Source organism: Excalfactoria chinensis, chromosome 5 (genome assembly GCF_039878825.1).
Source record: "Excalfactoria chinensis isolate bCotChi1 chromosome 5, bCotChi1.hap2, whole genome shotgun sequence".
In the NCBI taxonomy this organism is placed as follows: Eukaryota; Metazoa; Chordata; class Aves; order Galliformes; family Phasianidae; genus Excalfactoria; species Excalfactoria chinensis.
Window position 1 is genome coordinate 35879534 of NC_092829.1, and position 25285 is coordinate 35904818.

The following is a 25285-nucleotide window of genomic DNA, read 5'->3' on the forward strand; positions in this document are numbered from 1 at the left end:
TTCCATGCTAGAGAGAACACATCTATATTGGGTGCCTTTTCTAAAAACAAAGCTGATCAAAACATTTTGAATTGCAAACTTTATCAACCAAAATGAGGGAGAAAACAATTGTTCCACAGTAATTTCTCCCAGTATCCCAATCACTTTACTCAAAAAAGAGCTTTGAAGAAAATAGCATTCAAAGAGTATTTGGAGCTGATGGAGTACAGCTCACATGGAATCAGATGAGCCTGAAGCATGCTGATCTTTCCTTTGGTAAGGAGGCTGTTATTTATGGGATTGCCTCAAAAGCAGAGAACCTGCAGTGTGACCACTAGGTGCTCCAGACTTGGGGGATTCTAGCTGCAAACATACATTTATGTGCTAGCATGGGATGGAATCTGAACATTGGACATAGCTCTTTTGAATATACATGTAAGAAGTTCACATAAGAAGTTGAAGCCCAAGCAGGCAGCACCGCTGATTAGTCCCTTAAGGACACTCTGCCAGGCACAAGGGATGCTGCTCTCCAGAGGTCTCCACAAAAGCATGCTGAGGCTGTTTCCTCTCCCTCTGATGGCAACAAGAAATGCTTCAGCTGACTGAGCTGTGCTGAGCACGCTAGAAGTCAAGGTGGCAAATGACAGCACTGTGCACTGGAACGTAAATTATGTAAAATTATGCTTGCAGATACACTGGGAGTGTGGGGAATCAAACTTCTCCCCACTGAGGCAGACATTAGCTCTTCTGTGTGTGCCTGTAGAATACTTCTAATCCCCAAAGAAAGGGATACACAAGTCCAGAGAGAATAGCTTTAAATGTGTATATGATACAGAACATAGGCTGGATTTTCTTCTCGCTGACTTCAGCTTCTTTGCCCTGTGACTCCATTTGCATTGGTGGTGTCAGTTCTGCTCTGGGAGTGAGAGAGGGAAAAAACAGGTCCCCAGAGTACAGCTGAGGCACCAAACTGGAACTATTTCCTGTACAACAGTTCACCATGTTCTGAGAAAATAACAAGAGCCAAGAGTGATCTTACAAGCCTAGAGGAAAATGTCTTAAGCAAGACACCACGGCACAGGCTGCACAAGGCACAAAGCACTGCACATACCCTTTGCTCTAGGCTTGTCTTAGCAATTTCTGTCTACTGACACCAGTTAGAGTTAGCAGACCTCCTCTTTCCAGCACAGCGAATTTCATGTCCTTACAACAGAAAACTGAGAGAACAAGGAAACCATCCTGACAAGAAAACCTACTTTCCATCCCCATTAAACCTGAATCTCTTTCAAGCATCCTCTAGCAGCAGCAAGCATCTTTCCACAGGTTTCTAGGACGCCTGCTGGTGAGCTGCACACCACAAAGCAGCAGCCCCTGAGGATGCCTGTCCTTGCAGAAGGGAAGGCAGAGATCAGATTTGTCAAACAAGCATAAAGAGCTAACGGGGACAATAAGGTTAGACATGGAAAGCAATCCAGCAAACAATTCTGGAAAGAACGATTAGATCTAAGCAAACTAAGGATGACAAGTGCTGACTTTAACTGAATTACTTACAATGATTTTAGAGGTCTGGGAGGAGCTGAGCACTACAACACTGTAATCAGTGAGCACGCACAAAGGCAGGCATGCTCCCTGTCTCAGCCCACCTCCCACAGAACCAGAAATTCAAGCTGAGCAGAACTCAGAGGAAAAATGGTCTTTGGATTTTACTAAACTTAAAACATGTCTTGACTCTAGATTGGTCTTGGCAGTAAGGAACTCAGGATCAATTCCCAAAGCTATGCTTTTTTTTCCTTTTCAGATAGCTATCTCTCCTCCAAGACCTTTATGACCTTATACAGCTTAAAAGACAATGAAAATGCAGTCTTGGTTTCTGGTCTTTCAGAAGAAAACTTCTTGCCCCTACAAGTAACATCAACTGGAACAATCAAAAGAAAACATTTGTTTCAGAGAAATTCTGATTTCCTTTTTCTCCAAGCTACCAGCCCAAGGCCATTTGCTACCAGCTGGGGCCTCCTCATTTCTTATACCCCCAGGAGCACCCTGCAAGAGCACCTCTCCTATGAAGAAAGGCTCAGGGAATTTGGCTTGTTTAGCTTAGAGAAAAGAAGGCTCCAGGGAGACCTCATGGTGGCTTTCCAATACTTGAAAAATATAGAAACAGGAGGGGAAATGGCTATTTATGAGGGTGGACAGTGATAGGACAAGGGAGAATGGTTTTAAACTGAGACTGGAGGCTTAGGTTAGATATTAGGAGGAAGTTTTTCACTCACGGCAGAGGGGTTGAAATTAGACAATCTTTTTGGCCCTTTTCAACCTAGGCCATTTTCTGATTCATTCCGTGATTCAGAAAGAGAGAAATTCACAGCAGAGGCCACAGCCCACTTAGTTAAACAGATGTAATAGAAGGCTACAGGGGTTGCAAAGCCAGGACAATTTCCCTCAGATTTATGAAACTGTAGATTGGAAAACTCTCCTGGTCTGGCTGCACAACAGTGTGTGACATTTAATGACAACAAAGACAACAACAATAGGCTAGGCCAGAGAGTTTCACAGTCAACTTGGATTTGATGCATGTTGCTTCAGTAACAAACTCATTCACTGCTTGCACTGGAATGCTGAGGTCTTATTCAGAAGGAATACCTGCTCCTATTCTGCTCCCCATCAACACATCCTTCATTCACATCATCAAACATACCAACCTAACTTTCTTCACCCAGTTTAATTTGTGGATGAGGATCAAAATGTTTCTATAGCATTTTAGTAAAGAGCAGGCACACACACACACACACACATTGATGTGCTTTAGGTATTTTGGACAGGGAAATTTTGAAGGAAATTGCTTGGAGAGGTTTATAAAACTTAATGCTATTATGAGAACTTGTAGAACACAAATGCAGCTCCCAGCTATTTTTAATCTTTAAAAATAAAATAAAATAAAGTAAAAAATCTTCTGCATGTTAGGAAAAGCTTTGAAGTTACTGCAACTGGCATACTCCACACCCAAAGATTATTCTGTGGAGAAGAATATGAAAATAGTTTTTTTATTGCAAGCATCCACAGTTGTAACATTCTTGAATCATGCTGGAAGCTTGAAACAGAGCAGAATGTAAACAGGATGCACCAGCACATCGTGTGCTGAACCAGCAAACTCAATACAAAGACAAACGAAAGAAGCTTGCTCCAAGGCTGTGCCCTCTCTTGCATCTACAGGACCGTGGTGTCTCACACACGTTCTCTCCATGAACTCCATGATGAGCCAGGGCACAGCCAGGCAGTAAGAGAACACCAGAGCCAACCCAGCCTGCTCTTTGTCTTTTTTTTTCCCCCCTAAGGAAAATGTTAGTCTGGTAAGTAAGAGAAGGGTGAGTTACATTTGTTACCACTCTATCTATAGAGACTTTGTATCTCAATGGCTTCCGGGACAGACATTCACCTACCACGTGCATGCAGGCCAGAAAATCATCTCCAGACACTGAGGGAGTTTCAATCAAAATATTAAGTAAATATATATATATATATATATATATATACATATATATATATAATAAGTAAATATAAATATTAAGTAAATAAAACTGCCACCAAAGTCCTGAATTCACCCATATGTTGAGAAGAAAATAAGAAAGACTGGTATCCAAAGAAACAAAACTGTGTTTAAGCATCAGCTACAGCATTTGATTGGCACACTCAGCAGGGACTAAACACAGTTTTGCCCTTGCCTTGAATTTCCACAAATTACAGCAGTTCCTTGGCTTCCAACTCTATGCTCTGCTAGCAGCTATTCCTGCTACGTGGACTGCACCCATGGGAGAAAGCAATTTTCAGAGAAAGCACTTCAACCCAGAGCTGTGGTTATGAAACCATTTCGCCCTCCTCAATCTGCAATTTGTTTTGCTGAACTCTTCTTCAAGAGCTTGGGCTCATTAGAAAGAATTTCTAAGTAAAGCAACCTCAGGCAGTGAGGGAACTATCTCAACCTGCAAGAGTCAGCCAGCAGCACCACACAAGATCTCAGTACCACAGTGTTTCCTTGTCCTGCAGAATTAGTTCCCACTGATGCTCATCACAGTGCAGGGGAAAAGCTCAGTGGTTTAGGGGAAAGAGCAGCTCCTGTCAGACACTCTCTTACAAGTCCCATTTCCCCACAGATTTCCTGATTCACTTGGCTGCACAGCCTCTCTGTATTGCTTCTGCTTCTTCCCACCTGAGGATGAAGTCCCTACAACACAAATCCCACTGAGTGCTGAACTGAGAGGTGGGTCAGGAGAAGGATGGAAAAAGATGGATGCTGTCCTGATGGAGACTGATGTGAGAGTTCTTATGTGCAGGAATGTGTCTGTCCAGGGGCCACTGCCATCAGTTTCTCCTTGGCTGGTCAGTTTTTCCAGAATCACAGAATCACAGGCAGTTCTGTAGATCTCTTCAACTTGTAAGACACCTGAATGATGATTAGAATTGTTCTGTGAAGAACAGGTTTCTTAGCTAAATGCTGATATTGCCTGGCTCATTCAATTTAAAGCCACCTCCTTTCTTCTTAGGCAGAGGCAAAGAGAAACAGCAGAGAACATGCATGGAGAAAACTGCAGGGAAGGGGAATCTCCCAACCCTCCTTACATGTACATGATATAGAGCAGCAACTCTCTCCTATCTGCTACATTCATCTCTCTGGGGATTTCATGAAAACCCCAACAAAGCTAATGGCCAAACAGGGTATGAGGAAACAATAGGATAAGGACAAACAAATATAATATTTGAGGGGTGAGTGACTAGAGGGTGAAACGGACACACATCTCCCTCTGCCCTTGAAAAGTTCTTGTCCTTAGTCATAGGTATTAGTTTTCCATCTCATACGCTGCAGAGAAAATTCAAACTAGAAGAGAAATAGATCACCACATTTGGACTTTACACCTCAATTTGGCAAAAACATAAACAGATATATCTTGGTGAAAGGGTATTGAAGATGGCATTGGTAGGAAAGTAAAGACAAGAATTCCTTGTAAGCACCACCCCATGAAACACAGCCTAAGACATTGCTATTAGTAGTACAGTAGTCAAGAACAGTTTTCATATATTCATTCCTCATAGGACTAGAACGATTTCCTTTCATTCCACCTTTAGATTTACAGCGGGCTTTAATTCCCTTCAAGGAGAAAGCAGTACCCCAAAAGGGTTGGGCAGAGAATTGAGCAGACAAGACCACTGCTGGGATAACATTTACTTTAGCTCTAATTGTCTGGTGACATACAGAAAAGTTTTAAAATAATAAAGACTGTCAAAATATTTTCCACAACAAACTCCTACGCACAGCACACTCACAAGACCAGTGTGGTTCCCTACCCAGCTGGTGCACTGACTGCTATAGGAGATCCCCTGTGTGCTGAGATGCTACTCAGCCCAGTGGGAGCTGCCCACTCACTGCCCTGCCTCTCACAAGTGGAGCATTTGGGCAGAGCAGAAGTTCTCATCTAAGGGCTCACTGCTGAACCCAAAGGTATCCACTGCCCTAGGCAGAAGAAGGTAGAATAGTTCTGCAACAAGTAATGCACCTGGGTAGGCTGGGGATGACAAGGATGAGGTAACTCTATTGCTTTGCTTCCTGCTGCCATGGCTGTGGAAGTAACAGGGGTAAGGCAGATTTCCATTTTGCAAAGCATGAGTGTCAAGGCAGACAAAGCACACCAAAAAGGTGCACCCAATTTGAGAACAGCAGATTCATTCCTAACAGGAAGCTTTTCTCATCCATAGCTTGGGATACAAGCCCTGGGATAGAGATCCTGAGGCTTTGTTATTTTGGACCTTCATTCAATGCCTTAGTAAAGCTTTTATTAAAGCCTTTTTTCCTTTTTTTTTTTCCTTTTTAATTGGGGATGTAAAAAGGGAAACAAACAAAAAAGCCCTCAAAAACCCACAACAGGGCGAGGCGCCCATGCTGTCTGCCGTAATAACATTCACTAATTAAAACACAAAGCAGCCAGGGCTGCTGGATTAATGGACACGGTTTCCTCTTTTCAAGTCTCGCCCGCTGACAGATCGCCTCATTCCTTCCTTGCTCTTGAACCTCTCAGGAAAAAAAAATAAAAAAATAAAAAAATCCAGTTTGCTTATCTTACAGTGTGGGGTTGCCATGGGAACCGCATCCCCCTGTGAGATGCTCTGTCATAACATTTCAGCACTGTACGGAAGGCTTAAAGACACAGCATCCCCTGCTCCGGGGGCTGCCGAGCAGCCCTGCTCTGCAGATGAGCAGCTGTCAAAGCCTGACAAAGTTTCAACTTGTGAGCAAGAAAGAGAAATAAATAACAGCAGAAACATTCAGTTGCCCACTTCTTTGCAAAAACCTGCTCCTTGAACTGTTGATTAATACCAATGAATGTTTCTATTTGGTACAAGACCCTTTGCTTTTTGGAGAACCTGCCTCCTGACCGCTTTCTGAAAGTGCTGGCACCAAAACGTAACCCCATCATTCTGCCATGGGCCAACACAAAGCACCTCTTTAGTCAAGGTTTTCTGTCCGATTAGCCTCTAAGCCCTACTTCCTCCGTGATTTTGTAAGAAAGTAAGAAGAAAAGTAGCAGCCACAATAATTGCCTTTAATGGGAACAGGCCTCCCATAGCCCACTCCTTAATTACAGGGATGGCTTCCAGGCTGTAATCACCAGGGGTCCAGATGGAAGTTCTCCAAGCTCTTTGAGGGACAGAATGTGTCAGTTATTAATTAAACATATGAGGCAATTAGCCTCAAAACTTTGTAGTAAATCACTACAGCTGTGTTACTTTTGCTTTTTCCTTTGGCGAATGCAAGCAAATGCACGGTGCATTTCCCAGGGGGGTCACGAGGACCACAGCCAAAAAGCATTCCCAAACAAGACCTTTGTTGTTGGGTGGGAAAAAGTATCTGCAGAAAGCTTTTCTTTTCTTTTTTTTCTTTCCAGAAGTCAGCTACTTCACAACCCCATCCCTCGCAAGAGATGATGGTTTCAGCATACGGCAGCTATTCACCACTCAAACCATTTGGTGTTCAGCACAGCTGAATTCTCTCTGCCACCCCAAGCAGCAGTCTGACATACACCACAAGCAACTCTGGTACATCAGGAGGAAACAAACCATTCCTGTGATTCCTGTGGTTAACACTGTCCATATTTAAGCATCAGATATCAACTATAATTCATTGTTTTTAAGCTTGCCAAGGCTTCCAGGCCTGCAGGCTCTAGCTGCTGGCTGGTGACACATTTTACAACAAGATGCTGCATTGCATTATTCGTCCATCCCTAAACTCAAAAAATGGACCAAAACTACCATTAGTTAAAATCCATTTAGTGATTTATTCCAGGTCTTGTATTCATGAACAAAAACATCCTCCTGGACACACCAAGAAAACCCAACATCAGTGAATTCTTAGCCTTCATTTTCCTATCCTTCTGGCTCAGTGTCTGGTCTGGCACCTGGCTGCACAACCTGTGCCATGCTCAGGATAGACTTTGTAACACTTGTTCAGCTTCCCAGGAAAACGATAGAGCAGGGTTGAAAGGACAGTTTGTGTTCCATGAGAACAGCAATGCACCTCATTTTCATATATTATTAAGGTTTGCAGAAAGGGGGAAACAGGAACTGAGTTACTTGTTATCATCCCCATATAGAAGGAGACAAGCATGGACCCTCAGCAGGCTCCAGTTTTAAGCTGGGCTACAAGACAAGTGTAGAAAGTCAGCCACCCTATAGTCCTCAGACTGTCACAACAGAGGTAGTATTTCCACTTTCTCTACCCTATCCTCCAAAATATTAGCATTAAAACTTAACAATGAAAGTAATTTAATCACGCTAGTACATTCAAACCTTGACAATCCTTTGACATTGATGAAGGCAGGGAAGTTGTTCAGTATACAGAAGGTTACCCAAGAGTAACCTGATAAAAAACAAGCAACAGAATAAACCCAAACATCAAAAGAATAATCTCTAATTAAATATGCTGGGGATTTTGTTAGCCTATTACCAGACTCTTGATGATCTTCTTCTGATTTCCCAGGGCTCAGGCAGGAATAACGATATTAAATATTCTGTGTGTACTTGAAAGAAAAGAAATGAGAAAGAACTGACACAAGCAGCTTCAAGTAACTCCTAGGACCCCCTACCTTGCACATACAAAATGATGAACTTCTGTGTGGTCAGCTCAGAATATATTGTGACTGCCAAACAAGTCCCAGGAACACTGTGGCCGAAAAGTATCCTCTGGAGCTGACTGGCAAGAAGATACCACACCACCCTGTGATGCACAGGCAGACTGGCTTTTGTCCTTCAGAGCTTTAATTATTTTTTATTTAGTTCCAACACTTCTGGACCTCTCCGCCTAATTGCACCCACTTCATCCGTGAAGAGGGATTTACAAGGGAACACAATTTTGAGGGATTAACTGTGATGCTGTTACACGGCCCATCCAGAAGTGACAGCAAAAAAATTTATATTAGCTGCTGCTCTTGCCAAAGAATAACACAGAAGCTTATTACAGAGGCAATCAAGCTCCCAAATTAGTGCTGATTTTCACCCTATGCCACTTTAGTGCTGTTAATGATGGAAGCGGCAGCAAACACAAAGCAAAAAGCCATCAGGAAGCCAGCTAGCTGTCAGTCTTTCTTACTGAATAGGGTGACCACAGCCCTTGCTCAGGTACCAATCTCATCAAATGCAGTGAGAGCTGAAGATACACCACAGCAAAATGGCAGGAGTGATCTGCTGACCAGGGCACCCACTGGAAGGTTCTTGGGGAGCTTCTGGGTCAAAGTGGAGAATTCACAGGGCTAGGAAAAGCACCAGCCTTAAATATAATGGTCACCATCACACTTCTACTTGAAAAAGCATATAGGTAGGAAGGCAGAGCTCAGTCTAGACTTTCTCTACCACAGATTTCTTGGAACAGAGTGGAAGTAGACAACACTTTCACAATAAGCAAGCTGTGAACTATGGTTCTTAAAATATGAGCATTGCCGTGCATCAATACCAGCATTATACCATTGACAGATCTGAACCACCGGAAGGAAAATAAATCTTGGGAAGGAAAAAAAGAAGAAACTAGGTCCCTACATAACTTTTAATAGAGGAAAGGAAAGTTCTCTGGGATCTGTCATCTGAGATATGCCCAAAAGCATGATCCAGATAAAAATATACAAAATACTATACGTTTAATTACAAACAAGGCTAGAAGCAAGCCACCCATACCCTAAAAAGGGAGCGATACCAGAAAGTAACCAGAAAGCTAACACTGATTGCATTTGTATTTCCTTAAAGCAAAACCTGGCTGCCCAGATCACCTAACAGTTTCCTATTCACTGCTCTTTCTCATACACTGTTGATTCCTCCTTGCAGTTAGTTAGAAAACTCTCTGCTTTCTCCTTATTTTTACATTTGTATGCAAGAGGAAGCTTTCACAATGGACACCGCCATATGTCCTAAGTCATCTCTGCTTAAGTTCTCTTTCAAAAGCAGGCTGATGTTTTTCTTGGCTCTCACTGAGATCAGCTGGATTTCCTCCACCATGTTACAAGCTGGCATGATCTTAATTAAAAAGTTATATATATGTAAGAATGTCCATACTTTGTACAGAGTTTCTGGAGATTAATCCCACTGAATAAAGATCACTGTCATAGATAACTGAAGCCCAGTAACATGAGGAAAGTCTTCTTACAACATGCCTACCTAAGAGGTTACAAGCAAAATACCTATGACTTACTGCTATGTGGCACTGTGCTTGCACAAGGCTTACATCTTGGCCTTGCCGATAAACCTCTCCACACAGTCTGTCTTAAAATAACCATGTAACAAGACTAATCACCTCCATTTGCACTACACGCAGCTACTGCTATGACTGAGCAGAACTAGTTTATGGTCAATACTCAATTATTCTTAACAGCTCCAGCTGCTACCAAAAGAAGGCACTGCAGCCAGAGAATGCATGAGAGAGACCCACACTTACATCAGCTCGGGTACAGGAATGCCATAGTCATGTCATGTACTCCTGACATGGTGAGATCAAGCTGACAACTCTGTGACATCCCTTCTGTTCACTTGCTAATAGAGTCTCAAAAAGTTTTTTATGGTAGCTGGCAGAAACAGTAATAGTAACTTGAGATAAGTTCGTGCTACACTTACTTCACTCATGTTTGGATTAATGGTACACTTTCATAAATATACACAATAGGCCCCTCTTACAAGAGAATACTCTGTTTATAGGGTCCTGCCCTTGTTGGTGATGAACTCAAGCACTCAGCATCCCACCATTCCACGCAGATCCCTTAAAAAGCCCTGCACCTCTCTGGCACAGGATACTGCAAAGGGAGGCTAAACCAGAATAGGATTCAGACTTAAAGGGTTGTTTTTCTAAGGAGTAGCTGCAATTCACCGCTGTGAAAATAAGTAGGTAAGTCCTAGATAGAACGTGCAGAGACTATCAGAGGGATATTTAAGTTACAGCTTCAAAACAGCACCAAAGCCGCAGTACCACGGGTGACAGCCCGGAGGGTAACATTAAGCAGCCTGGGTGCAGCTATGAGCTGCATGAGACAAGGAAGCAGACCCATGAGGGTATCATGTGGTGGGGCACTGCAGAGCTAACACTAGGGAAGGAGAGCTAGCAGGGACTGCAGCTCCCAGAGGAAGAATAGGCTGCTCCTAGTCTCCAAAATTACACTTTCTGTAAATCAGCCAACAGCTCCTTAATGTACAGTTTCACCATCAGCACTGCAACTGAGGATGGCTCAGAAGTGCTATACTAGCAGAAGCAGTGAAGTGAGTTACAGCACTGGTCTCAGTGCTGTTACAGAAAAACAGCTGGAGACAAGGTTCTGAAATATGAATTGCTCACAAACAGGGAACACTGACTTTAACTCAGATATCAAAGCACATTTAATATATGTATAGCCATGATGCCTGATAACACAGGGGCCCATTAAAGGACCGAAGACTGACAAAAATATACTTCAAGTGGAAAAGAGAAAACAAACCCCCAAAAAAGCCACACAAAGCCACACAAGGTGAAGACAGGGCTGGTGGGGCAGCATTACATCCCTAAGCATGAAGCCATGGTCCAAACCAAGGAACCTTCTAGATCCCGAGCTCTACTGCTGGACGCTCACATCTGCAGCTAAGTGGATCTGCACCCTACCTACCTGAGGCTCTTTTTTCAGCCAGCCTGATGCAGCCAAAAGCAGATTTCTAAACATCAGTTCCACCATCTCCTCAGTGGGGTACAGTCAAGAGTAAAAATAGCTTCTATACAGCTTTACACTACCCTTCTCTGTGTATTTCTGTTTCTCGTTTTGTGAAGAGGAGAGCAATAACAGTTAAGTCATCCAGCAAATGTAAAGTGGTTATGGTTCCTTCTATAAGGGGCATTGCAGCCACAAAGCTACCATTGCAATTAATGATTTTAGGTCTAATGGAAACAGCAAACTACACTGTGAACGTTTCAGAGAGTACCTACAGTAAGCATGACAAGCGCACATTAGGCATGAGGCAGCTGTGGCCATACCAATTTATTTCTATGTCCCAAGATGACTTCTGCATGTATCTGAAAGGGTCAGCTTCATTCAGACTTTTTAACCTGATTGAGTGGAATGGTCTCAGTGTCTCTCATACATGAGGCATACAAGTCAGCAGCTATGAGCACTCTCCAGTGTTACACTCTTGCCCTTAAAGCTTGCTGTAGATATCACACAGAAGCTATAGAGCTTCGTTAAGCTATTCAGAGGTACAGGGTTGATTGAGACAGACGTCATCTCTGTAACTGCAACACCACAGGACACAAAACACGTTTTGCTTTCTGCACTGGGCTGATTTTGGAGCTGGGAGATGACAGCCTCGACACGGGATCAGGAGTTGCTGCTAGTTTTGCTGGCTCTGGTGCAGAATTCCTGATCTTGCTGCATGCGGCTCTGCCTTGGTAACTCCCATGGCAGCCCACGGTGCCTCTGTGTCTCGGCTTTCTCATCCATAAAGCAGGGGGGGCACATAGCATTTCAGTATCTCACCAAAGTGCTGCATTAGGCACAGTTTACACACGACTAAAAGGAGACCAAACAATGCACTTCCTTGGGCTGACACATCAAGAGACAAGTGCTAGTCCCAACTTGAAAGATACATGAAAAATTAATATCTTTGAGCCTCCTTCATCCTCACCAGCAAAATCCACCCACCAGCACAATTTGCTTTGAAATGAGGGGAAAAAAAATACTAATTGTTCAGAATTATTTGTTGGCCAGAACACCAACATCTAAGAGTATGCATTCTCTGCAGACATGAACTTGTTCTATCCCAGGGCTTGGGAAAGTACCAGCTTCCCTGGTACGCAGCACTGTCTTTTGAAAGCCTCACCACAGCGTGCACTACATGAACTTGCCTGCCTGAACTTAGAAGTTTAAATCAGAACAAAATACATTACTGTGAAACAGGCAAGACGTGTCCGAGCAAGTTATTTCCAGACGACTTTCCCGTGAACATCTAACAAAACTAAGTTTACGTTAAATATACACTGAGGATTTTCTTTCTTTTGAGGGCAATCAGCATCTGAGTTGCTCTGCTCCAGGAGGTACTGGCACAATCCTCACTGATTAGACTCAGGAGAGGGAGAAAACAGACAATTACTCTGATAACAATCTTATCTCAGGACAGAAATGAGATTAGCTGCCTAGCTGCAGTGATTCTTCCTCAGACTGAGTGTTAGGACTGACTAATGCAACATGGGATAGAGGGGAAATTTGCCTACGAAGCACACTGGCAAGTAAAACAGGTGAAATTCTTCCCCTGCTGGTCCCTTTCAAGCAGGGACCATCATCTGCCAGAACAAAGTGGTCATGCATGGCGCAGGTTCCCAACTAGACACCTTCCTGAAACCACAGTCAGACAATTTCTTCCTTCTAGTTTTCTACCTCACAAGTAGAAAGAAGTGAGTAAGATTGGCTGGGAGCCTTCCCTACCTGCAGAAAACAACTCCCTCCAGCCACACGTTCTCCTGTGTTATTTTCACTTACTATTCTCAAAACTGTCAGATGGCATTCTCATGAACCCAATGAGCAACACTGCTGGGAAGTTCTCTGGAGACAGTTTTGATTTTATATCTCTAATTTTACACCCTTTTTCTTTGTTACTCCCTTTACAACAGGGCCATTAATCCCTCTCCCCCAGGTGTTTACAGCCTTCTCATCTCTGGAACCATCTCAAATAACAGAGGGCAACATCAAGGGGTACTAACAGAACACCCCTGAGATAAGGATCCCAGATAAGTCTGTACTTGAAACAAGTCTCACAAAGAACAGATGATTAATATAGCAGTAGGAGAGAAGCCAAATGGCTCAGGAGGCTGCTTACACTGTACCCACACCAACAGGTTTACACTGGGGCTTCCCTGCAGCAAACACAACAGATCGGTCTTCCAGGGGTGCCAACTTTGCTGCTGCAAGTTCAGATGCTGAGAACTCAGCAACTGAAATACAGCGAGATGGATCTTCAGCAACTGGGCTACAATGTTTAGATCTTCAAAGCAATTTAATCAACTCTTTATGTTGGCCAATTGCAAGAATGAGAAAATGATCTCCAGAACACATTCACCAGAAGCGTTGCTCTTCCCACCCCCCCAAAAATATATATATATATTAAATGAAAATAAAGATAAAAAAATACCAGATCAAACTGACAGAAACCTGAAAAAGAAAACTTGCTAACAAAGAGGCAAAGTAGTAAATTTCCTCCCTGAAACATGACAGCATTTTTCTTTACACATCTATTTAAGCTAAGATTAATATCCTTATTAAAAATAAATAAATACAGAAGCAAGCAGACACAAGAGAGCCAACTGCTACACTTCTGCCCTGCTGATCTGAATTTGCAGCATTTATTTAGTTATAATCCTTCACATAGGAAGTTTATTTACACAGACAGGGATTTCTGGAATTCTGCAGGATTAGTCAATCTACAGCATTCTCAGTGCATGAGTTTTAGCATCAAAATTACCCTGCCCAGATTTTCAATGCCTAGAGTAAATATTTGGGCTGATGAAGGTTAAATAGATTAGCCAAGATGAAGCCAGGGTGCTCTGCTTATTTATTCAGTAGCCTAAATGTTGCTCTTCTTCATTTAAGAAGCCTAGTTGAAAATAAAAACACATAAGATGAACTACACTCACCCAAACTGCAGTGAGACAACTGTCACTGTCAGCCTGGGTACCCACACGACGAATCTCACATCTCACACCTTGGCTTCAGTATGGCAAAGGCAGAGGAAACAACAGCTTCAGCACAAGCTGAGTTTTAGCTGCACAGGGGAAATGGGATAAACAACAGCCCTCCTCCCAGATCTATTCAAAAAGAAGAGTGAAATAATTGGTGTGAAAGCCATTTGCAGTTGAGTTACACTTTTGAGATGTAAAGAGGCAGTTATGAATAAAACCACTTGAGACCAGATTGTGTCCATACATCCTATTGCAGAGATTTCCAAATGCTCTCACCAATGCTACACATCAGCTTTACACCACAATCAGCAAGAAATCTGCACCCATTACCAGTGGAGCTGTGTTAAACTAGTTCCAGAGTTCTAACCCCTGTTCCAGCCTGCTCTGTCCTTTATATGCACCATGCCAGGTGCCCAGTCCAAAGCCCCTTCACTGCCAGGAGGGCTTGGATAACACAAGGAAGAAACAGTAGTTTGACATTAAAGTCAAGAATCAAAACGGGTTGATTTCACCATTTGATACATATAGATTAAGATTAAAAGGAAAAGGCATCAGCAGCTACAGAAGTAGCCAAAGCTGAGTTTGAGGATGGGCAGGCAGGCGTTACAAGAAGTTAACATTTCAGTCAATTGCTTCAGTTTCAATTTCAGAATCAATTTTATTTCAAGTCACAGCCATTAAAAGGTTTTCTATTAAGGCACCAGGAAAATAAAGCCCATGTCACAACTGAATGTCTCTGCATAACACCACTGCCCACTGCCAGCTTCCAGCCCTCTGCTATGTTGTGCCGCCCATGCCCACTGAGGTCGGGTCTTGTTTACTGCACTTTCAAGGTGATTTAGGCAGAAACTTTGGACATTTAAAAGAGGAAGAAGTGTCCTTCCTTCAATCTATGTTTGCCCCACATAGATGTAATGTTCCTAAGAAGCTCTCAGCCAGATGCCTTTGAAGCCTGAAGAAAAAGGGAAAAAAGGCTAGAGCTTGAAAGCTGCATTTTTTTTTCCCTTAAAAGAAGTCACCTCCAGGGGCTCTCAAGAAAAATAAAAAGCAAATTCTCCAGATCCTTATCTCATGCCACTTTTGAGAGGCTTTTGTTTCTTTGCCCCTGTTGTGGTGGTTTGATTACAGAACTTTCACAGACATGCACACCACCAGCGGCTCCCGGGCCCCCCTCACCACCTGCCCCACTCCCAGTCCTGTCCCGAGGCACACAGCCAAGCATGACACGACAGATTTTATGGCAGGCAGCTTGCAAAGAAGAGTTTGTTGAACATAAAGCACTGACCCAAAGTGAATTCCCACCCACATGCACAGTCACAGCCAGCTCCCTGTACGACAGATGTGCTCTTGGCAGTGCTCAGCACAGCCTTGCACACCCACAGCTCATGTGGAGCCGCACTGTGGCCTCTCACACCCCACGGCTGGAAATCCCGCTATTTCAGTGGTACACTTACCCCAAAATTTCTGGTGGTGAACACATTAACTTTAGCATGACAAAAAGGGGCTGCGGCTCCTGTTCTACCTCCCTGTGTGTGCTGCCATGTCCTCTGCATTCCTCTCCTCCTCTGCCAAGCTCAGCTCCTCCTCTGTCAGTCTGCCCTATTAACCTTCTCTATTTCCCACCCACCCAAATTTGCACATTATTAAGCATCCAAAGCCTTTTGTTCAGGGTCCTCAAACAAAAGCGTAGCTATGGTGTTTTCCTGGCAAGAGGTGCCTCACATCCAGCAGTCACTTAGGGCAGCTTTAATAGACTCATTTCTCCCAAACACAAAAAATGGGGCATGCCAGACAGGCGAATTCAAGGACATGTCCTTTCCTGAATTCCACAGAGCAAGATAAGCCTGCAAGCCTTGCACTTACTTTATCTATACTAAGAGGCTTCCTCCATTCTTCCAGCCAGTAAAAGACTAATTATTTACCACCGAGGCACGGAATAGGTTAAAGTTTCCTCTGTCTTGTCTCAGCTCCCTTCACAGATTAGGGCAAAACAATGAAGTCTCCGCACTTTGTGATATTGCTAATGCTTCCTGTGGGGATAGCAGCGCCTGCTGTAAAGAGGATTATGATTACAGTTTAAGAGGAGCGTGCACAGCACTGCCGCAAGAGGCACGGGCTTATCAGAAAAGAAACCAAGCTGCCCCCAAACTATGCATGTGGGACTCCCTCCCGCCTTCAGCTCTAGTTGCTGGCTCTGTCTCAGATCACACACCCACTTATCAGGGGTGATAGAGGCAGCTGAACTTGTAGGGAGCACAGGAAAGACTAGGGGAATAAATGAGTAACACTGTGCAAACATCTTGCACACATTCACCAACAGAACACGCAACAGTGTTTACAGATCATCCAACCACATTCATCTGTATCAAAACACAGGCACGTCAGAGCACAGTGGCTGCATGTTTCTGGCCACAGTTGGGAAACCCTGAAGGAAAAACTGCTGATGGAGCTAGGTTAGCTGTGGTGACATTGGCTGGTTTAGCACAAGCAAGACTGCAAAACAGAAAATCAGAGCATCATCTGCTAGATCTGCTCTGAGCACTTAGCTTTGAGGTGCAGCTTCACATGCTGCTGAAGGTCTCTTGGCAGACCTTTCTGTCTTACACAGAGCTGACTCCACTGGAGAAAGAATAACAAATTGCCACTGTGCATTTGTAAGATCCATCAGTCTGGACTCTCAAAGGTACCATCAGCAAGACAGCTTACTCATACCCATCCATTTCTACCAGCTACTACAGAACACACACAGCACCATTTCTTTTTGTGTAACACAATGAGCGTCAGCCAGAATAGTTGTTATAAATTCCTTGACTTCAAGAAACACTCAGCCTAGCAGCAGGACACATCTCTGACTAATGCCCGTGTCAGCACAAAGACGACTTAAAGCCTCATGCCGGATGAAGTCTCACATTTTGGGGCAGAAACATTCTGCTTATGTGAGAGGGTGTTTGTTTGTTTGTTTTTAAAACACTGTCACCATGCTTGTCCTTCTCCAAGATGTTTACACAGATATTCCCCCTCATCTCAATTTCTGCCCAGAGGAGTATAATGGCCCCTATCTGCTTACTAGAGGCTAGGACTGAGAGCTAAGGCATTAATGCACGTGCTCCTGAGTTGTTTTTTTTTACAGGTTTAGAAATCACAGCTTCACTTGCCCCAGGGCTCAGCTCTGTCTCATTACACACTGTTGTTCTAAGCAGTCCTTGCCACCTCACAGCACACACCAGAAAAGCCATAGACCAAACCCTCCAACCACTCATATTACTGAACAAAGCAAGAGTTTTAAGATGCTCACAAGGCTCTTCCCTGAACTGTGACATGACTTAAATCAAGCCATTTGGTTCCTGCAGAGGGCTAAGGTCTCCTAGAGACAGTTGGATGCTTTTAATTAGCCAAAACAAACCTTCTTGTGCTGGGACAGCTCACACAGCTCTCTACTAACCTTCACTGCTGGGTGCCAGGCTCCTTCGGTTTCTCTCTTTACCCACTTTTTCTTCTCATTAATCTCTGTGGAAGAGAAAAAGAAACAGAGCTGAAAGAGAGAAGATTAAGCTGGATTATAGTGTCTAAAAACAGAGCACATACTAAAGCAGCAACTTTCCCATTAACCTGCCTTCAACAAACTTGAGATTTTGGGGGGATTTGTGAACCACTATATTGATCCGAATTTAAATTGACACTTGCATATTCTCTGAAATGAATGGGAAGTAAGGCGTTGGCAGCAGTAGATTAAGTCACTGTCTTTCAAATTTTAATCAAGTCATCATGTGGGCCTTCACCCTTGGGAAGGCAGAACTTTCAGTGCCTTTCTCAATATTGCATCCAATGACATTAAGGTGACATAGCAAACTTAAGAATCCTCAGAAGAAACATCCTCCCTTATGGCCGATGCTTTGAAGATTAATTGTTCTAAGAGGAGCATTTGATAGTAGGCTTGGCACAAGGTGGTGGTGAGAGGAAAGGCAAGGAGGAATAACAAAAAGCAACAAAAACAAAATGAAATCCATCAAGGTGGGGGTCGAATGAGTGGACATATAAAAAACAACCGAGTAGATTCAGGTTTTGATAAAGGTTCCTATTCATCATCACCTCTACAGATAAGACATTGTCATTTGGACAACAAAGATACTGAACTGTATCAGTAGTGTCAGGACAAGCTTTCAACACAAATTGTCTGTATCTTCCAGCTTCAGCAGCCCTAATAGAAACTTCAACTGACAGTGCCACACAGCACTGCTTTATAGAGGCCTTTGGTACCCTCTGCAAAGGGAATACATTCACAGAATGAAGAGTTGGTTTAAAGCAGAGGGAAAACAGAGAGGGCAAGCACACCATCTTCCAGGCTACTGCTAACAGCAGTGCAGATGGAACATTTTGCAAAAATCAGCTATCAAAGTTCAGGCAAAATCAGACAAAACTGCTATCCAAGAAAAGGCTGGGAGGGGGCAACCAAAAGTAGATATACAAGAACACCCTAAACTGCAGGAAGCCTATAAGGATCATTGAGTCCAACTCCTGGCTCCACACAGGACCACCCTTTATCTTGTTTGAGAATGCAGGACTAAGCCTGCCAAAACTCTACCTTAACTTGTATTTACAATTAAATGTTGATTACTTAGATGACTAAATGTCTGACTTTCACTCCAGACCAGCCACACAGAAAATTGTGCAGCTGCCACAGTAAACTGAAGCAAGAATTAACCTCAAAACATGTTTTACTCCAAACCCGCTGTCAAATGCAGTGATTCATATGATCTGCCCAGACTCACCAACTCAATTCTCACAGGCGGTTTCTACCATAGAAACAATTGAACCAGACAGGAGAGAACTGACCACAACACACCAGAAGCTCCACACCTCTGCAGACTCCTGAGCTTCCTTACCCAAAAGACATTCTGCACCCTGAGACATTTCAAACTAGATAGTGCTTGCTGCCCCATACAGACATATCTCACTCTGCCTACATGGAGACTTTGGTATATCAACTTCCAGAATGCAATTTACCCACTTAGAAAATCAGTCATAAGCTCTAATCTCTTACAAAAGAACATGGGAAAAAAAAAAAAAAAAAAAATTAGAGTAAAATACCCATCAGATCCAGGAGCATAGGTGAACAAATTAAACGTCTCCAATTGACACAAGGATGAGAAGAGCATACACTATTTTGAAAGGCTCTGGTTAAAGCTCTCTTAGTATCAAAATTCAATTTCTTTCAGGTTTTGCAAACAACGGCCTCAGGCTGAATGCTGCCAGCCTGCCTGCAGCCTTTGAGGAGATTAGGTTATTACCAGCCAACTATGAGACTCTTAAATCCAGCATTAATCCTAATTCCCATTTAACCAGATCTTCATTGTGCAGTGAAAGCTGGCTGTGCATGCATTTCCACATATATTCTGCCATGTGCAGTGATCTGTGTCACAAATAACAGATGTTACACCTCATGTATGCTTAAGAAACACATCCTGACTTTGGTTTCCAGAGAATCCCAGTAAAGGAGAAAGATTGGAGCTGGGGAAAAAAAAGAAACAGGCCAAATTGAAATGATTTCTGGGAGATGACGGGAGCAGGATGGCTTACCAACCTCAAAGATTTTAGCAGCCAGTAACTAAAGATGTTAGACCTGGCTTGGAAGAAAGCAGCACGCCTCACCAAATCACAAGAGTATAGAGGTACATGTGACCCCAGCCTCATAACACTGCAGTGGTGCTGTCTGTGTCAAATGCCTAAAATCATAAACTGTAATCATAACTTGCAAATGCAAAAACCACCTTAGACCCTATTGAACACCAGTTTACTCCAATTTTCTTCTAAAGCCCTCTTATGGCTGCCAAATTGTACATGGCTCCATGCTGCCAAAATTTGCTGAACTGCCTGTGGGCAAGATATTCTGCATGTTCTGCTACTCCTGGGAAGAGTTCTTTCTGATGCAAGAGACAAAGGAACTGTAGATTAGGACTGATAGCTGCTTGGTCTGCTATTAACAGGACAATTTTAATCCTGTTAGAAGTTAACACAGTTATTATATATAACAGGGAGGGTGAAAACCTTCCTGTTTTTAAAGCTCAAGGATTGAAGGATTGACTGGAGATAGGGACCTTCAGGCCAGCACATTCCCAGGAGAACAAAGATGTGTTTGGCACCAATACCTGTTACAGGCAATAGGTCCTCCCATTGGAAGAGGAGTCTATAACTGCTGGAAAAGGCAAACCACTCTTTCCATCAATTCCAAACTCAGTACACTGACCACTTTCCCCCTCCCCCCACCCCCCCCAAAAAAAACAACAAAAAAACCAAAAACAACCATGCACAAAAAAAATACAACCAAACCACATGAGATTTAGGGGCAGCATTCACTAACTGGTGGCACAACTCAGCTTTCCCTCTCCTTGCAGCTGGCCATACCTGTCACTTGGTCACCAGGCCACACAAACAAAGGCTGCAGCAGAGCTGTGGTACAATGCAGTAACAGCCATCCACACACCAACCAAGCTGTGATAGCTCCCCAAGTGCATGTTCCTAGCCTGCAGCTGAAGGGAGCCCATTTACTTTAACGGGATAGAGTTCAGCTGAATTACATTAACTTGCACTTGCCATGAGTGAAGGCCACACATGGGCAACAATCACAGCTCATCCAACAGCTGGGAATTTGACGGAGCACCTGGATTTGGAATACTGCAAACTGGTTCATAGCTCCTTTTTGCCTAACTTCAAGGCAAAACTTGAACCAAGGATTTTCTCAGAAAAAAGATTTTCTCCATCCTGCTGGTGCTTATCCTGGGTAGTCTTCAATCAGAGTCTGGAAATAGGAATTAATGGAACTGTTGGAAAGAATGACTGCTCTAATAACTACAGAGATCTCTCTGAGCAGAATAGCTTCAATATGCCTAACTATCATTCCTCTGACACAAAATCACAGATTGGTCCAGGTGAGAAAATAGAGAAGCTTTCTCTGCCACCTGTGATGGGCTGGATCTAAAATCCTTCTCACCTTGGAAAAAGACCAGTACACACAAACAGGGCCATCAGTTGCCAACCAGTACAGACAACTTGCAGGTTTTAGACTGTGTTTTCTGATAAACAGTGTTTCAGCGCTCCTTCTTTCTGCATTCAGTTATCAGCAGGGAAAGCTGGGACTTTTAAATTATGCAGGCAATTAAGAAAGGAAGAAGTCAGACATTCCCATTGTATTCTGCACAATAATTACTCTCCCAAGGCAACTGTAAATAAAACAAACACCTGCACTGTTTTCCATCAAAGAGAAGGTAACCCATTCCCATGTGAGAAGCACCCTCCACAGCCCAAGGCTGTAGGTCCCCACTCCTCTTCAGGCAGCCAGGAGCCTGCTTCTCAAATTCATCCAAAGGCCCAGCTCTGAATGACGGGCACCTTCAGAGATGGTAGAGGATTTTATTTTGCATTTGTGGTTAGCATTTAATCTGCAGATTAACTGCATACTTAATCGCGGAAGTGAGGCTGATATGTCACACACACACACAGTCCTTTAAGTCCTACTTTTCCTACTGCCAATAACGTCATCTATTAGCATGGAAGAGGGGGTTGTAGTGGTTGAGAGAATGCAACTCAAGATCCACTCTCCTTACATATGCAAAGCTAACTACAGAAACAATGAAAACAACCTCTTTTTGCATACAATCTCAAATTTTCAACATAAACCAACATACACTTTGTGCAAGAAAATAAGTAAATCAATGTTGAAAAAGTAATGAGGTTTTCCCAGTAGAACACTAACATTACAAAGGATAATTTATTATTGAAAGGTACTGTTTCAAGTACCTAAACCTGCCCAATGTGAAATGTAAGAATCAGAGAGATGAGCCCAATGGAAACAATCTTTAAGCATACATGGCAAGCAGACTATAACTGTCCATGCTAGGAAAAATACAAAGCACAGGGAACTAGAATATAAATCTTCTCCCTCTCACAAATATATACATACACACACTCTCCTGAAGTGTTTAAAGTCACACAGGAAATTATGGTCAACAGACAGACCAGATTTCAAAAGTGCCCCATTCCTAGCTCACTACGCAGTAGCTTTGTCTTTATATCAATTAGAACAACCCCTAAAGCTGATTTCCCCAGCTTGAAATGCCTCAAGCAGAGCAATACTTCATGATATCCTTTCCAAAGGGGAAAGAAGAAGTGTATTCCAGCCTTTCTCTGCAATCCAGTCCATTTGCCTTTGGCTTGCTTCATCTGCCCTCCTGGTTCTGTCCCCAGAGCAGACCCCTGCAGCAAGCCCTCCGCTACTGCCTGCCCCTACTCCTGCCATAGGATGTGCTGGCAGTCACTCTCCTCTGGGTAACATGCAAGAAGAAAGGCACTGCTACCTTGAAGCTATGAAACAATTGCGCAGAAAGCTAATATTAAAAGAAAGTATGCCTTAGAAACAAAACAAACACACACACTGAAAGTTCGCTGAAACCTAAATGTCTCGGTCTTAATGGCAAGGATGTCCCTGCAGCTCAAGTGATTCAGGCACTGCTGGGGGCTGAAATTACCCTGTTAGGCCTGATTAAAGGTAAGTACAGACAGCTCCATTGTTCTAAGACATTTCAGAGACAGCTAAAGGAATGACAGAATCTCATGGGTTTAATAACGCTCACAGTTTCAGCTATTTATATTGCCAGTTATCTAAGTGTTTACCTGGCTCCAAAGCACAACATTAACAGAATCTCTATAGAGCTGAATGAGATATTTCCAACACGTCAAAAAACCTCAGCTGAGAACCTAAACAAATGGAGCAGAAGTTTGTCACAGCTACAGTTAATATCCCAGGAGGAGGATGCCCGCCCTGCCTCCTGAGCAGGCACAGCAGCAAAGAGCTAGGCAGGTTCTTGCTCCCAGGTCACAGATGCCTTCTGGCAAACACACCCAGCTCTCCCAGCTGTAATCCCAGAGTCTGAGCCTTCCTCAGTGAAGATGGTGAGGTACGAAATCCAGGGGAATCAGACCTATATTTGGGACCACCCATACAGTGCCAGGACACGGCTGGATGGGATGTGCTGACAACAAAGCAATGCAGACCCCTCACACAACACATACATCTCCAACACCATGGACAGGGTACATATCCTAAAAGCTGACTGGGGAAGCACAGTGTGTCTGTACTTCCATTTACCAAGCCTGGGAAGGGTCTTAAGAGCTATCAAGCCTCATTTCCACTTCCTTTTTCCTTGGGTGCTACCCTCCCCACAGCGTGCTGGTTGCAGCATTTCCTGACTGACACCACACCTGCAGACTGGAACAAACGAGCATTCAGAACCACTCCATTATTGATGGGAGAAGTTGTGACTAACAAAGGCAAAAAGCCACTTGAAACTTAATTTCTGTCTGGACCATCCTTTTGTGGTTAAAAAACATTCTTCCCCACCACCACCCCAATTGCTCTGTATGTTAAGAGTTAAAATAGACAGCAGAACCATTAGCATTTTGATAGCTTTCCACACATGTATAGCATAAAGTCTTTAAAATTCATTGCATTGAGATAATCCTTCAAGTCTAGATTTCCTCCTCAGCTTGAGGCAACCAAGGGGTTTTCTACCTCTTAATACCTTAATAGGAAGCTCCAAGGAGCTGCCAAAGTAGAAGTCTCAAATACATTCAAGAAAAGCAGAGTCCTGAAGTTCAAGAGAAGCCATGTGAAACGTCTGAAGTCTAATTAAGAAACAAATACAGGGGCATCATCTTAGACACTGCAGTCCCCCAGAGACCCTGGCTTCTATATACCACAGCTCACAGCTGCTGCCTTCTTTTCAGAGCACAAAGCACTCCCAGCGCCCACTAATTGCGGCTACCACCGAGGGCACTCAGCATTTCTTAAAATGAGCAAATTAAAAACCTTGACCCGGATTCAGCACAAGCACAGGGACTGGAGGCTCCTCATCAGGATCAAGGCTGAATTTGTTAGTACTAGAACAATTTCAAGAGCAAAGCTGTGGCTTTGAACTGTGCAATTGGCATTAATACTCAGCAACTGCAAACCTGTGCCTGGAAAGTTTCTGTGGCACGTACCTTAAGAACTCCAAAGCACAAGGAAGAGCCTAGGACTGCCTCAGGGTGAGGAAAGCAGCCATCTCATCACCTCCTGCCAGTGATTAGGATTTCTGCAGCGAAACCAGCTGGGTGCTGCAAGACAGCCTCACACCTGAGGTATCACTGTATGGCAGGACTCAAAGAGTCACTAACTTGTTAAGGACAATTAGGCCTGATTATATCTTCCCCACACATACTCTTTTGGGAAGCAGTCTGTTCTAAGGAAAATGTTTGTTAGAAACCTGTGCACACTTATAATGAAGGTTAACTAGTCAAAAGTACAGTCAAAAAAAGCCAAGAGCAGCAGCGCATGCACTGTAGTGGGAGCCAGAAAACTGAGGTTCAGATCCAAGGGCTGCGACCCATAGTCTCCCACGCTCTGTTGTGCATCCCCAAACCACAAATGTGCATTAATTTGGCTGAGATAAGAATCTCCAATCAATTGTCCCAAAACTTCAGGAAGTTTTTCCTATGAGAAACAAACATCCAGAGCTTATTTTACAGAGAAAAAGGTGATTTACTCAAATTTAGTGAATGCATAATTAACACAGTGAAGAAAAGGGAAGACTTGAACAACAGAACACTGAGCTATCAGGACATTCAGCTCCATGAGATTAGAACAGAAAGCTATTTATTTAGCTGGCAAAACTCTCCCTGTAAGACAGGAAATATTCCCTTCCCATTTTTCAAGCCCAAAATATCTCTTCTAGGATAGGCCCTATTAAGGAAGAAAGTGATTATGGCTATTTCTAAACAACAACAAAACTTCATATTTGCTTATCTGTCCCAAGTTTCTTGTATTACCATGGTGAAGTCATTCAGATTGGATGTGCCATCAGTAGAACAGCTGGTGGTAAACAGAATTCACTGCCCTCCAAAAGGTGTCATAAAGACAGAGTCCATTTGCAACTGTGAGATGCTGTGGACCACACATAAACTCTTGATAACAAAGTGGCAGGCAATGACTGAAACGCACAGCAGAGAGACTGTATCTGTCAGGATGATCTGAGCACCACTCAGAGGGGGAAAGCACACAGG

The 25285-nt window shown here is 43.3% G+C and overlaps 1 protein-coding gene across 2 annotated transcripts in view; it reads right to left on the minus strand.

The window, feature by feature from the left end:
- The window catches only part of TSPAN18 (tetraspanin 18), a 107515-nt gene that overhangs the window by 70018 nt on the left and 12212 nt on the right, over nucleotides 1–25285 (minus strand). For both annotated transcript variants that reach the window (XM_072338652.1, XM_072338653.1), the window contains exon 2: nucleotides 17634–17698. The gene's annotated coding sequence lies outside the window, so the exon portion shown is untranslated. The remainder of the gene's footprint in view (nucleotides 1–17633; nucleotides 17699–25285) is intronic.